Source organism: Lepisma saccharinum, chromosome 18 (assembly GCF_977018435.1).
Source record: "Lepisma saccharinum chromosome 18, izLepSacc3.1, whole genome shotgun sequence".
Taxonomy (NCBI): domain Eukaryota; kingdom Metazoa; phylum Arthropoda; class Insecta; order Zygentoma; family Lepismatidae; genus Lepisma; species Lepisma saccharinum.
This window is the reverse complement of record NC_139246.1, coordinates 14,416,535-14,431,083: the sequence shown is the minus strand read 5'-3', so window position 1 is coordinate 14,431,083 and position 14,549 is coordinate 14,416,535. Positions and strand designations below refer to the sequence as shown.

The window sequence follows — 14,549 nt, the reverse complement described above, 5'->3', positions numbered from 1 at the left end:
TATAAATTATCAGCTTTTCTTGTGTTATTTTATGTTATGAGTTTGTATTATTGTAAGATAGAACAATCTGTTATGCTGCGCCTCGCGCTTGAGGTAGGCAGTTGAGGTCTTGCTATTAACTGTGAAGGCGGTGCGCGGACTCTCGTGTTAAATAAGTTTCTTATCACTGCCTACGAACGTGCATGACCCAACAAAATATAATTTTAACTTGTGCGAATCAGTATGTACGCGCGCGATTCGTGATTAAAGATTTTGGACATTTTAATTATAAAGTATTTGAATTTTATTTACTGTCACGTGTCGCAATTCGGTGGTTTCCTTCCTGGAGGAATATGGATCGTCTTAATCCCGATCCCTGGGTGAGAACTGGTGCTCCCAACTGACCAGCCGGAGCAAGGAGCTGTGTGTTGTCAATTCGGATCTCCATACCCTTGAGTTACGAGTGGTGACACGTTGCAGTGATGATATGATAAAATTAACTCTCACAAACAACAAACGAACCAGGTACCTCTGGCATCGTAGCGCGTTGTATTAACCACTTTGCCACGGAGGTCGGCTGCTTTTCTTTCCTAGTACCTGCTTCCAAAAATAATTCACGATTTATTGCTCTGTTTAGTGTCTACCTTCGTGCATCACAACTTCAAGAATCCATGCCGTTCTCTGATTCGTTCGTCCTTTTGAACATCACGAAGCACAACCATCTTCCTCTACTCTCACTTTTCAGCTCCAAGGATGGTCTTCGATTGGAAAATCAGATTCGTCGCAGGGGCAGAACCCACCGCATCGGAACTGTGAGAATCCTCTGTGTTCTGGTGTCAGTCTGGAAAGTGGTCTTCACCGAAAGCCTGGGAGTTACGTAAGTGCAGATTCTTCTTTATGTATTTCCTGTTAAACTGGTATGGTCAGGGTAATCTACTTTCTTCGCCCACTAATCGTGAGTGAAATGTCATCTCGCCTCACATTCGCACTTTCTTTTCATATTTACATGAATTATAACATGTGTTGAACAGGCACGTATCTGGAAATACATATATTTCGGGGCGTCCGTACAAAGTGTCTAAAACAATAATAATGTTTGAATTAAAATTATTATAATTATATTAAATTAATTAAAATATTATTAATTAAATATACAGTAAAACCTCGTTAATCCGGAATAATGGGGGGATAAATTGACCGGTTTAACGAAAGTCCGGATTAACTGATATAACCTAAAAAAAAACAGTAGAAAGTGCACAAAATCTCCGTTTATAGCAACAAAACACGTTTATTATGGTGTATTTAAAGTTCATAGGCCTAAACACACTATACTGTACAGTACAAAGTCTGCGAGAAACACAATTTATTCAGTGGTTGACTGCCTTTTCTTTGGGAAATTCTCTTGTTGACTTCTAGCCACATTTAAAACCTTGAATTCTGCTTCTTCTTTTTTTTTTGCCTGTCCGGATTAAGCGAAGTCCGGCTTATCGGAGAAATAGACGATATAAGGATAGTGATATAACAGCACGTATTTATTATCTAGCTTACGTATAGTTAAGATCGACAAAATTTGTAAAAGAATATGCCCTGGCAAGGAAATAAATGTCAAGAAGATAAAGAATTGAATATTTATTGAATACATCAATCTTCTTTGGTACTGTATTAAAAGTTGTATGATCCCAATAGCTGTAATCTTTGCGTTCCAATAAATTTTAAAGTAAATTGTTTATTTAGAAATAAATAACCCTAAATTAAACAACAAGTATATTTTTATTATTTAATTTTAGTTATTCTATTACTTGATTTTTGTACTTAGTAAATCTTTCGGGGGGGTCCGGACTACATGGACCCCCCTTAAATACGTCCTTGGTGTTGAAAGATTACGCGGAGAAGAGAACATATATAAATTACAATAAAAATACGTTTGTGATATTGTCAATATTACATAAGTTAATTTTGTAAAATACGAATGCTTTTAGGGAACTTTCATACCGACGCGACAGGCGACAAGATGGTCTCGCCGATACCCGGTGTAGGCACATAGCGGTTCGGATCCCACTTTAAAAACTGTAGGTCCAGTCCCGTTTAGCCTTCCTGTGCATAAAGTGGACTTAAAACACCCAATCAATTAATTAAAGATGGTCTCACACCGAGTTCTTTTATCTTCTAAGTCCACTTTATGCACAGTAAGGCTGATCGGTACTGGACCTACAGTTTAAAGTGGCATCCAAACCACTATGTGCTTCCACTGAGTATTTTATACTGAAGTGACAAGCGACCGACAAGCGATAGCTATCGCTTGAGGACAGTCAGTTTCAGCTGCCGTTCAACTACTGTAAATATGTTTACGTTAAATTGCCATCCTGTTAAATTTTAACGGTACAATATTGTAAAATTTACGGTAACATCTAACAGTGAAGTTCTATTTATTTTAATGGGATCGGTACATTATCGATGTTGGTTGATTGATTGATTTATTTTATTTTACTTCGCGTTTTGTGCCTCTTGGCTGATTTGCGAAGATGGGGATGAGTGATGAAATTGATGAATGGACATTCACAAACAACCAAGCCCGAGCGCGATTCGAACCCGGGACCCTTATCGATGTTGGTGTGTGTAGTATTGATATGCACTCTGTCTCGGGATTCTGTGCAGCAAGGCGGCGCACAACGGAAGGGAAGGGGAGAAAGCGAGTGGGAGAGGCGAAGCAGTACGAGCGGTTGCTAATAGCCGGTAGCCGCAGCTGCGTTTTTGCACTCACTTTACCTCTCACGCGTTCATTGGTTGTGTCTTACGTGCGCACAGGACTCGTTTTCTTTCGTTTGCTCCTTACATTCCCGGGACAGACTGTAGGTACTCTTCTACTATATAGGGTTATTTCCCAAGGTCAGTGGGGGCCGTGGGCGACAGTTGACGCCCCTTTTTGCCAATTTTGCACCCGCACTATACTATACCTTATCCACCAAAGGAACGTAAAATGTTCTTACCCCCTTAGTTTTGGCACTTTGCCCCCCCCCCCCCATTCGCCGCAACTGCCCAATGTCAACAGAGATGTACCTTTCACGCATATCATACATCTATGCCAAGGAAATGTATTTCGTTCGTTACATTAGCGTTACATGAGGAATTGGGCGGGGGGAGGGGCAGAAAGTGCCTCCCCGCCACTTGAAAGTCTTCACCTGGATCAAAGGATGCATGACATGGAACATTGGATATGTCCTTCAACGTATATGAAAATATGCAAAGACTAACTGAAGAGGCCTTAGCAGCAAGATGGAACAACGTTCACAAAAGTTGGCTTCAATCATTGTCCAATCAAGAAGCCTCATTATGTTATGGAATCCTCAAGGTTTGGCATTGTTGCCCTGTCGATAACAATACTTCTTCACGGCCCCTCTGACAATGATCCGGCCATGCATCGCTAGGTATGCGGGTGGGGAAATGCATGAGAAGACAATGGCTTGGAACTGTATCTGGATGCTTCCTGCTGGTGTAATGACGTAACTTGCAAGTCTTCGCTAAAGTGTGTGGGAAAATTGAATCGTCCGTGTTTCAATAATTTGGAGCTCGGTTTACAGGATGTTATCCTAATTGCGAACACTTGCTGCCTGATCAGGAATAACCTCAAAGGGCCGTGTCCTAATTGCGAACAATGTTTTCTACCTTGCGATCTACAACTTCTGTATCTTTTTAACAATTATTTTTAAAGGACTGTTCCAAACTTTAGACTGGTCAGTGTCTTGTGAGTCATAGTTAAAACTGAAAATTCGACATTATTAAAAGTAACGAAGTATATATAATTTAATAATAAAATTGTGACCTATTTTTATGGGACTAAATACGGCAAAATTCTTAACTGAAAACAGATTTGTCAGTTTATAGTACAATTATTAACTTCGTCAATATAATTATTTACTTTTACTTAAACAAATTTCAAAATACATGATAATGCTCTTAAAAATTCTGGAATATCACCAATCTCGTTAGTGCTTCTCGCCATCATTTCGTACAATAAAACGTATTTCTCCTTCCAGTCCACACCTGACTGGCTAATCTCCATACTAAGAATCATGTCAGTAGACTTTCTGCCTCAGCCTTTAAGCTTTTATAAGATATTGCATTCTTGGACATGGCCTACCTAGCCCATTGTTGATTCTGTGGTTCCATCCCTCTCTGCATTATTTGTGCGATGCCTCCTGTTGAAGCAGTTCCAAAGCTCTAGAAAGTGAAATCTACAAAAGCTGGTTGTGTCCTAATTGCGAACATTCCTAATTGCGAACAGTCCTAATTCCGAACAGTCCCAATTGCGAACAGTCCTAATTGCGAACAATGCCTACATCGACCAAAATGCAAACACTGTCTTGGCAGTGAGGGATTTTCGAGACATTAAAAGTTTAACAAAAGAATGAAAGTCTACGCCAACATGCTGAGAGGGTGAAATGACCTTGGAGGGATTTACAAAATAGAAGTCAAACCAACTGTCTCTCTGCGTCACTACTTGTATCTGTATTTGGAATAATATCTCAATCTTGTGTGTTCGGAATTAGGACGATTTACGCATTGTTCGCAATGATTACACAACCGTCTTTTGTAGATTTCACTTTCGACAGCTTCGGAACAAAGGTTACTGGCATTTAAGGATATCCATTGGATTACGGTTTGGGGGAAGGGACTAAGGGAGCTTTCAGAATAAAGCCCCTATCACACGGAACTGGATTTCTAATAGGAATGCCCTAGTTGGCGCTGAACTAACTTTCTAGGTAGCAATCATGGCCGCCTGGCTGACTGCTTGACTGGTTTGGAGGAATAGGACATGTTCTAATTGCTAGTTGCTTGCCTCGACTGGATTCTGTGGAACAGCCAATCAGAGCAAAGTTTCGCCATGTGAAGATAATCTGTGAGTGTGCAAACGAGCGTTTTTGTCTGTGGTTTCCGAGTGTTACTCCAGCAATGTATAACGTATACAGCATGAAAGGCGCGTTGAGTTACACCATCTATGCTGAGTGCACGGTGTTTACATTTGAAACAACTAAAATATTCTTCCATACGTGTACAGTAAACGTTGTAAAGTATGAATTTAAGCAGCGCCACTATTTTGTACCTAATAACGTTTTTTGCGAAACGTTATTCCTCTCGGTTGAATAGTTATCGGCTTTAAAAAATGTGAAGTGATACATTGTTTACATCTCACGCGGCCGCCAGTACAAGTTCCCTCGTATGGGAACAAAAGTCTATCGACAAGTACGCTGATAAGTATCGTGCGATGCGAAAACTAGCAAATTGGTAGCCAGTCCAGCGCCAACAAGGGCATTCCTACTAGAAATCTAGTTCCGTGTGATAGGGGCTTAAGACGACAAGCGACACGTGTTACTTGGAAATCAACATTCAGAATTAAATACAACAACCCTTTGAACGAAAGCGACACAACAAGCAGCACGTGTCGCTCGAACTGTGCCGTTTTCTCATCGTGTCGCCTCGGTCTGTTGTTGGCGCATGCGCGCATGAATGCTTTCTGTATAGACTGAAAGGGTCTGTGTCACTTGACGTTTGGCACTTTACCGCGTGTCGTTTGTCGCTGCAAGTTTCCGAAGTCGCAAATTTTTAAAGGATGATAGCAATAGTAAATTTAGAGTTTTTTGAACTGAAAATATATATAGTTGGCTGGCTTGGGATATATGTATAATACCTTTGCCTAACTTAACAAAGAAGCCATTCCGCGCTTACGTCAAAAGACGAAGGGCGCGGCTTCACCGAAAAGGTGTTAGAGTTTCGTGCGATAAATGAGACCCTTTCGAAGATGCGGTGGGGACATTCTACCCCGAAGCTTCCACATGTCACACCGTTACTTCCTCGAGTTCCGCTTCGCATTTGACACGCGTTGCCAAACTTCTTTTTTGGCGAAACTTTTCACTCCTTTTTGTCCAGCGGTAGCCAGAAGGTTTAAAAACCCTTACATGTCAACAAACGAGAAAGTACTTTTAAAAAAAAAATGCTCCTCGCCATGTGAAGGTGTGGTTGCTTTGCATTTGAAACCTTTCTTACACTTTCTTTGCCCTTTCTGTGTTACAATTGAGTCTCGTAAGACTCTTCTTCCTGGTATTTGGTAGCAGGAGGAAGCATCCACACAAAGAATGGGCTGTACGTTGTCACGAATGCCAGCAATAATTTCAACCGAAGCAGCCGGCTACGTTCTCTTTTATTGCCGATTCAAGCCCAGGTGAAATCAACAGATCTCTTGCATTGGCTTTCGTGTACCAAGGAAAGCCTTTGGGTCATCTGAGCTACATCTTCAAGATGTAAGATAGGGCTTTCATTCGAAATATTCCTTCTTGTTGTTCTGCAGCTTATACGAGCACGTAAGTATGGACAAGGGGCATTGGTGAATACAGAAGACGAACGTCCACTCGCTCCGCCCCTGATTTCTACAGTAAAAATAAACAATCATCATATGAGTATGTGGCTATTGTCCTTGACAGCCAAGTAAGCGATTATCAGGGTTTGAAAATTGGAAAGTGTTCTTGTTGGAGGCCTTGAATATTACAAGGATCCGTTTTCTTTCAGTTAGAACCAGGGAACAGTGTATTTTTTTTTTTAATTTTGCATTTTGTACATTTTTAAAACATTTTTGTGGTTATTTTCAGAATTTTTGGCAGGGGCGTAATGCTAATTTTGCACACACATACACACAAAAAGGTAGTGATTTGTCCACACTCCTCCAACACCCCCTCAGATTTCATCAACACTCCTTAAATATTTTTTACAGAGGCCCAATTTATGATTATTAAGATTCCCTCCCTTAATACGAACGTATTCCTCCTCCCAGTGGATTTGATTTGATTTAGTTTATTTTACTTCGCTTTTTGTGCCACTTTTGGCTAATTTGCGAAGATGGGGATGAGTGATGATATGATGAAATTGATGAATGGACACTCACAAATACCCATTCCCAGGCCAGGATTCGAACCCAGGACCTAACCACTCCGCTACAGAGGCCAGCACCTCCCAGTGGAAAATACTGAATCAATCCCTGTACAAAGTGACCATCTTCGGTGGCGGACGGCGCTAAATTGTCGATTTTCGGTCTCACCGCTGAAAATCACGGATTCGTGTCTTATTGGTGCTTGTCATTGCGACAGTTTCATTTAATCTGAACTTGTTGACGTTAGTCAAAAGTACCAGAAACCCGATGTAGAATAACAAGAAAGAAGTACAAAATACCGCCTTCCAATGTAAGGAGTAACCACGAGTTTTTGGGCTCGAGCCCTGGCATGAGCATGCGCGTTCTTTGTGAGTGTTCATCAATTTCATTTAATGATCAGGCAGAGTGGTTAGCACATCGCGCTACGGTGCCAGGGGTCCCGGTTTCGAATCCCGGCCTGGGCATGGATGTTTGTGAGTGTGCATTCATCAATTTCATCATAACATCACTCATCCTCATCTTCGCAAATTAGCCAAAAGTGGCACAAAAGCGAAGTAAAATAAAGCAAATCAATCAATGATTTAATGATCACTCGTCCTCATCGTCGCCATTTACCAAAATCGGCAGAAAAGCGACGCTTAATAACAAAAACACGAACTATAAATAATAATGATGCCGAAACCATCTTAAAAACATCAAGAACTGGACAATTGCATTTTAAAATTATTTTTAAATCTTCACTCCTCGCAAAATAGATGTAGGTGTGAAACGTGAGATGAATGATAATTTAGCACGCATCATTAAGGAAAAATCATCAACTAAATATCAGTGCATGGATATAAAATCAAGAACTCCTAACATTCGAGTAAGAGGGCAGTTGCCCTCTCTGGCTCCCTTCTGGACGCCGGCGCAATGAAGGCGTCTTTCTGTAAAGTCGTGACCGTTATCCACGAGTTTCTTCGCATTGTTTTTCTTGCTCTTGGTTAACAAAAAAAGAAAGAAGTTGTGCGCGGTAGAGCGAGAAACGAGAGGTCCATCTTCAAGTAGGTTAACATTTACATGTAATAAACCGTCTGTTGATTCTGGAGATCCGGTGTTACGGCTTCCTAAGAAGCGGGTTTTCTTTCTCCAGAGGAGTTTTATTGCGCAACGACTTCCTCGCTGGAGAATATACGACTGGAAATAACTTCCGTAGGAACGTGGTGCGGTGGCTTTCGCAAAAACCGAAGGGAGTGCCTTCCAGGCATTGTCCTGGTGGGTAAATTGGATAGGAACTGGTAACATTGATTTTATGTGGACATTTTCTTGTGTTCAAGGATTTCGAGAATCTCTCAATTGTCAGTTTTATCTTTCGCTGTGTTGACGATTGATGGATTATAGAGTCTTGTGCATGTAGCATGTGATTAACGACTTTTGTTGGGGGCGGTTGAACTTACTTTAGTTCTCGTCCGCTAGGTTCGTTAAATGCATCCGCGTGCACTCCAGTACAGTGCTGGCCAATAACATTACAGTTTTTAACTGTTAATTTTTCATTATTTCTTCCCTATTACCTTCAAGGTTCGTTCTTTTCCGATGTGGGGCCATCCCAAGGCCCGTCGAATCGTAGTCTTCTCTCCCTGCCTTCAAGCTGCGTGGGGGAAACTGCCCCCCCCCCCTCTCCGTTTTGGCGTGTTGACAAAACATGCGATCCATCACCCTGGCCAAAATATAGCCAATGGAAGCAGCGTTTGAATTTGGAAACAGGTGACCTTGTACAGTGTCTCTCAAAAGTTTTAGGACAACGACATTTTAAACTAGGCAACCCAATTTACACAAGGCGTTGGTGGGTTGCGTGTAGAGTTAGGCTCAATTTCAGGGTTGCCACATGCACATTAGATATTTATAAAATGCGCGAAAGGAATAAAAACAAGTAATATTTTATAAAATTATGAAAAATATCACTATTATATCGCAAGTGACAAAATTCTTTCTGAAAGAAAATAAAAAGGTTTCTTAGTATTTCATCGCTGATGAGTCTACAGAAAGGAAAAGAGGTGAGAGAAAACGAAAGGTGACAAAGGAGAGGAGAAAGAGAAAGCGAAAGGAGAAGAGGAAAAGTAGAGGAGAGAAGAAAGAGAGGATAAACGAGGAGAGGAGATGTAGTGAGGAGAATGGAAAAAGATTCTAGGAGAGATGAGGAAAATGGAGCAAAGAAGAGAGAAGAGGAGACGAGAGGAGGGGAGTGGAGAGTAAAGTAAAGGAGAGAAAAAGAGAAGAACGAAAAGAAGAGGAGAAGAGTGCAGTGGAGTCGGAAATCTAAGACAGGAGAGGAGATACGAGAAGTGGAGATGAGTGGGATGGAGATAAGATGCGAGAAAAGTAGGGACGGCGATATGAGATAAAAGCAGATCGAGCAGAAGGAGGGGAGAGGAGAAGGAGAAGAGAAGAACAGAAGGGACTGAAGAGAAGAGGTAGTTGCATAAAATATCGTCTCAGCGTCAAGAATTGATGCATTGGTCAAATTATCGACATGAAACATTCAATAACATTTTGAAATGTATTGGAGAATGTATTAGATCGGTTCGAAATGCATTTTGGCTTAGTTCAGAGCAAGGTAAAATCTTCCATGTAAGATCTTTGATTTTGCCTGCGATTATACCACTAAAAAACATGAATGTAATTTGAATATTTATAAGAATTATCCAATTTTTGTCCACTTCTCGGTTCGTTGAAATGGAGATTTTGTAATTTAATAATTCCCCTCCCCCCATCGTTAATTCCAAACTGAATCATTTCGTTTCACACGGCGTGGACAATGAACACAATGGGATAGGTCTAAAACTTACGAAAATTTTCTGCCACCGGAAGGGTTTGAACCTACGACCATCAGATTGACAGTCCTGAACGGTAAACACTACCCTACAAGCTTTCACTCCTGAAAGTAAGTAGAAGGAGCTGACCAATGTGAAATGTAGATGCAACTCTCCTCCTACATGTAATGTGCAAGCAATACTTGTTTGTAACAAAGAAAACTAAGGTAGTACGACTCGGCGAAAACATTTAATTTAGAATTGCACATGATGAAAACTTTTCATTCGATATTTGCGGAGGTATCCTTGCATTGAACTCGAGTGGGAAAAGGGGTAAAATAAGTATGTCCTGAATTGCCACAAATATAAATAGTTATTTCATTAAAATTTGTCAATGTCTTTGAAGCAGTACACAATTATCGTTAGAGTATCATAATTCACGATCTTATACATGAAAATATCCCTTTGAATGTGTGTCAAATCATTTATTTGTTTATTTTTTTATAAATTCCATATGCAGAACAATGTAACCACTATACACTGCTATTACAAATAATGTTACCATGCTCTTGTTTATAATAAAAAGAGAATTTAAAAAAAAGTACACCTAGTGTGGATGATCGAATGCTTTCAAGAACTCTAACCAATACACTACGCCCTTTGTTTCCCTTGGAGCAACAGTTCTTAATTATTCTGTCGCGTCAATATTGTAAACGTTATCCTGCAAAAAGAAGTTCAATACTCTGATATAGCTCTGTACTTCTAGAATTACTCTATACACATGCATTTGAAATTTAACTCTGAATTTATTTCTTCGTTGTTAGTATATCTAAGCTTGTGAATATACTTTATTTGTAATTTTATAACGGTTACATGAACATCTACGAAGTAGTTCCTTATAATAACCTCCGGTTGACCAAGTTGCCAATATAAACAAATGGAATACAGATTGTCTTCGAGCTAACATTGTTAAAAAGGAGCGGATACATGTATTACTATCCCAATACTTATTCAATAAGATTTCTTGTTTGTCAGAAATTATGACTTAAAGTATTGCATGTTGAGCTAGTGCCCACCTAGCCGCCTCTGACGAAATCTATCATTCTTCAGATTCTCTTTCAAATTCGACTCTGGTCACTTGTAACATGCTGGGTGCAGACACTGTGCATCGACGCACCGTGTATTGCGATAAGAAGCGGCCTTGAATAGCGTGAGTGAGTCACTTTGAATGCGAGCAAGCTACGCTACCAAGCTTGTCTGCCTTTGAAAACCAAGTCATTTTTTTTCACCGTTTCCGAACATAAGTTTCTAAACATAGAATTATCATGACTTTTCAATGGCGCTCGGACTATTTGAACTATTTTGTAATATCTGTCTCTCTTTCTCTCTCTCTCTGTTATATATATATATAAATTATAAATATGGGTCTGGCCCCTCCCTCAAAGAAATCCTGCGTATGGCCCTGGTCTATGTCAATGACAGAAGTGCAAGCAATATTTGTATTTATTTTTAACCCAATTAAAGGTATGTGGAAGAATTTAAAAGAAATAAGAAAGAGCAGAACAACTGTTACTCTACTTTAAAAATTGTTGTTCTTCGAGGAAGAAAAATAAGATGTATTTACTCCAGCACCTTAACACAGTGTCCCACGAGTCTCTCTTGACTAATACTGTCAAATGTGAAGTGATTTTGTGAATACAATTTTCCGCCTGTTTACGTCTAACGTTGCGCAGATTTGGTAGTTCGCAAACGGTGTAATTATTTCGTGTTACCTCACGCAACAGCAAATACATTTCAGAAGACTGTTCTGAACACGACACTTGCGTCAGTAAACAATCATTTCGTCTGTTGCAGTATCACAGGAAAAGAATATGGTCCTGCAATGTTCAAGCCTCTAGATATTCTCCACTAATAATGTCTATTCACAATAATAAGTTACAAGAAATAACTCGCATTCGCAACTACCAATATTCTCGTTTTTTTTTCATCACTTCGAAAATTATTTCTCGAAGATATCTGGAGGGACAGAATACTTAAAAATTGTTGTTTCAATCGAAGGTAAGGGCGTGGTGTAGTGGTTAGAGTTCTCGATTGGGCAGCTAGCGGTCCCAGGTTCGATCCTCCATACTAGGTGTGGAGAGCATGGTAACATTATTTGTCATAGTAGTGTATAGTGGCTACATTGTTCTGCATATGGAATTTATAAAAAAATAAACAAATAAATGAATTGACACACATTCAAAGGGATATTTTCATGTATAAGATCGTGAATTATGATACTCTAACGATAATTGTGTACTGCTTCAAAGACATTGACAAATTTTAATGAAATAACTATTTATATTTGTGGCAATGCAGGACATACTAATTTTACCCCTTTTCCCACTCGAGTTCAATGCTAGGATACCTCCGCAAATATCGAATGAAAAGTTTTCATCATGTGCAATTCTAAATTAAATGTTTTCGCCGAGTCGTACTACCTTAGTTTTCTTTGTTACAAACAAGTATTGCTTGCACATTACATGTAGGAGGAGAGTAGACAGTGCGAGAGAAATTTCGGAGAATCTTTCTATTAAATTTTATTATTTAAATAATAATAATCCTATTGGGCTACAGCCCAATATTGGGCCAAGGCTTACCTACCGACTGCTGGCCTCCCTCCCACGAGGGGCAACCAGGGGGGCGTAGAGATCTGCAGCCAGACTAGTGGGACGGGCGGTCGGCCCGACAGACCCCCAGCCGTTGTAGGACTTCGCGACCGGATTACGCTCACTCACTCGGAGCTCCCCAATTTCCTCACGATGGTGGCTTGCCACCGGCCCTATACACAGGCCGAATATTCCCGGATACTGAACACGGGATCGAACCTATGCTGAGATAGGTTAAACCGTTTATTGACAATCGTGAACTTTTCGTTTAATAGATAATATTTGGTTTTAAACGACGGGAGAATATTGGTCAAATTTCCTTTCGTGCTCTTTTGAGAGAATATATACTTCTACAATAGCAATCGCGTTCGGAAACGGTGAAAAAAAAATGACTTGGTTTTCAAAGGCAGACAAGCTTGGTAGCGTAGCTTGCTCGCATTCAAAGTGACTCACTCACGCTATTCAAGGCCGCTTCTTATCGCAATACACGGTGCGTCGATGCACAGTGTCTGCACCCAGCATGTTACAAGTGACCAGAGTCGAATTTGAAAGAGAATCTGAAGAATGATAGATTTCGTCAGAGGCGGCTAGGTGGGCACTAGCTCAACATGCAATACTTTAAGTCATAATTTCTGACAAACAAGAAATCTTATTGAATAAGTATTGGGATAGTAATACATGTATCCGCTCCTTTTTAACAATGTTAGCTCGAAGACAATCTGTATTCCATTTGTTTATATTGGCAACTTGGTCAACCGGAGGTTATTATAAGGAACTACTTCGTAGATGTTCATGTAACCGTTATAAAATTACAAATAAAGTATATTCACAAGCTTAGATATACTAACAACGAAGAAATAAATTCAGAGTTAAATTTCAAATGCATGTGTATAGAGTAATTCTAGAAGTACAGAGCTATATCAGAGTATTGAACTTCTTTTTGCAGGATAACGTTTACAATATTGACGCGACAGAATAATTAAGAACTGTTGCTCCAAGGGAAACAAAGGGCGTAGTGTATTGGTTAGAGTTCTTGAAAGCATTCGATCATCCACACTAGGTGTACTTTTTTTTAAATTCTCTTTTTATTATAAAAAGAGCATGGTAACATTATTTGTAATAGCAGTGTATAGTGGTTACATTGTTCTGCATATGGAATTTATAAAAAAAATAAACAAATAAATGATTTGACACACATTCAAAGGGATATTTTCATGTATAAGATCGTGAATTATGATACTCTAACGATAATTGTGTACTGCTTCAAAGACATTGACAAATTTTAATGAAATAACTATTTATATTTGTGGCAATTCAGGACATACTTATTTTACCCCTTTTCCCACTCGAGTTCAATGCAAGGATACCTCCGCAAATATCGAATGAAAAGTTTTCATCATGTGCAATTCTAAATTAAATGTTTTCGCCGAGTCGTACTACCTTAGTTTTCTTTGTTACAAACAAGTATTGCTTGCACATTACATGTAGGAGGAGAGTAGACAGTGCGAGAGAAATTTCGGAGAATCTTTCTATTAAATTTTATTATTTAAATAATAATAATCCTATTGGGCTACAGCCCAATATTGGGCCAAGGCTTACCTACCGACTGCTGGCCTCCCTCCCACGAGGGGCAACCAGGGGGGCGTAGAGATCTGCAGCCAGACTAGTGGGACGGGCGGTCGGCCCGACAGACCCCCAGCCGTTGTAGGACTTCGCGACCGGATTACGCTCACTCACTCGGAGCTCCCCAATTTCCTCACGATGGTGGCTTGCCACCGGCCCTATACACAGGCCGAATATTCCCGGATACTGAACACGGGATCGAACCTATGCTGAGATAGGTTAAACCGTTTATTGACAATCGTGAACTTTTCGTTTAATAGATAATATTTGGTTTTAAACGACGGGAGAATATTGGTCAAATTTCCTTTCGTGCTCTTTTGAGAGAATATATACTTCTACAATAGCAATCGCGTTCGGAAACGGTGAAAAAAAAATGACTTGGTTTTCAAAGGCAGACAAGCTTGGTAGCGTAGCTTGCTCGCATTCAAAGTGACTCACTCACGCTATTCAAGGCCGCTTCTTATCGCAATACACGGTGCGTCGATGCACAGTGTCTGCACCCAGCATGTTACAAGTGACCAGAGTCGAATTTGAAAGAGAATCTGAAGAATGATAGATTTCGTCAGAGGCGGCTAGGTGGGCACTAGCTCA

General features: G+C 40.1%; 1 protein-coding gene across 1 annotated transcript in view; it reads left to right on the top strand.

The window, feature by feature from the left end:
- Positions 1–771: 771 nt before the first annotated feature.
- The window catches only part of Gld (Glucose dehydrogenase), a 133,982-nt gene continuing 120,204 nt past the window's right edge, over positions 772–14,549 (top strand). Inside the window, exon 1 of the mRNA XM_083140171.1 lies at positions 772–856. The gene's annotated coding sequence lies outside the window, so the exon portion shown is untranslated. The remainder of the gene's footprint in view (positions 857–14,549) is intronic.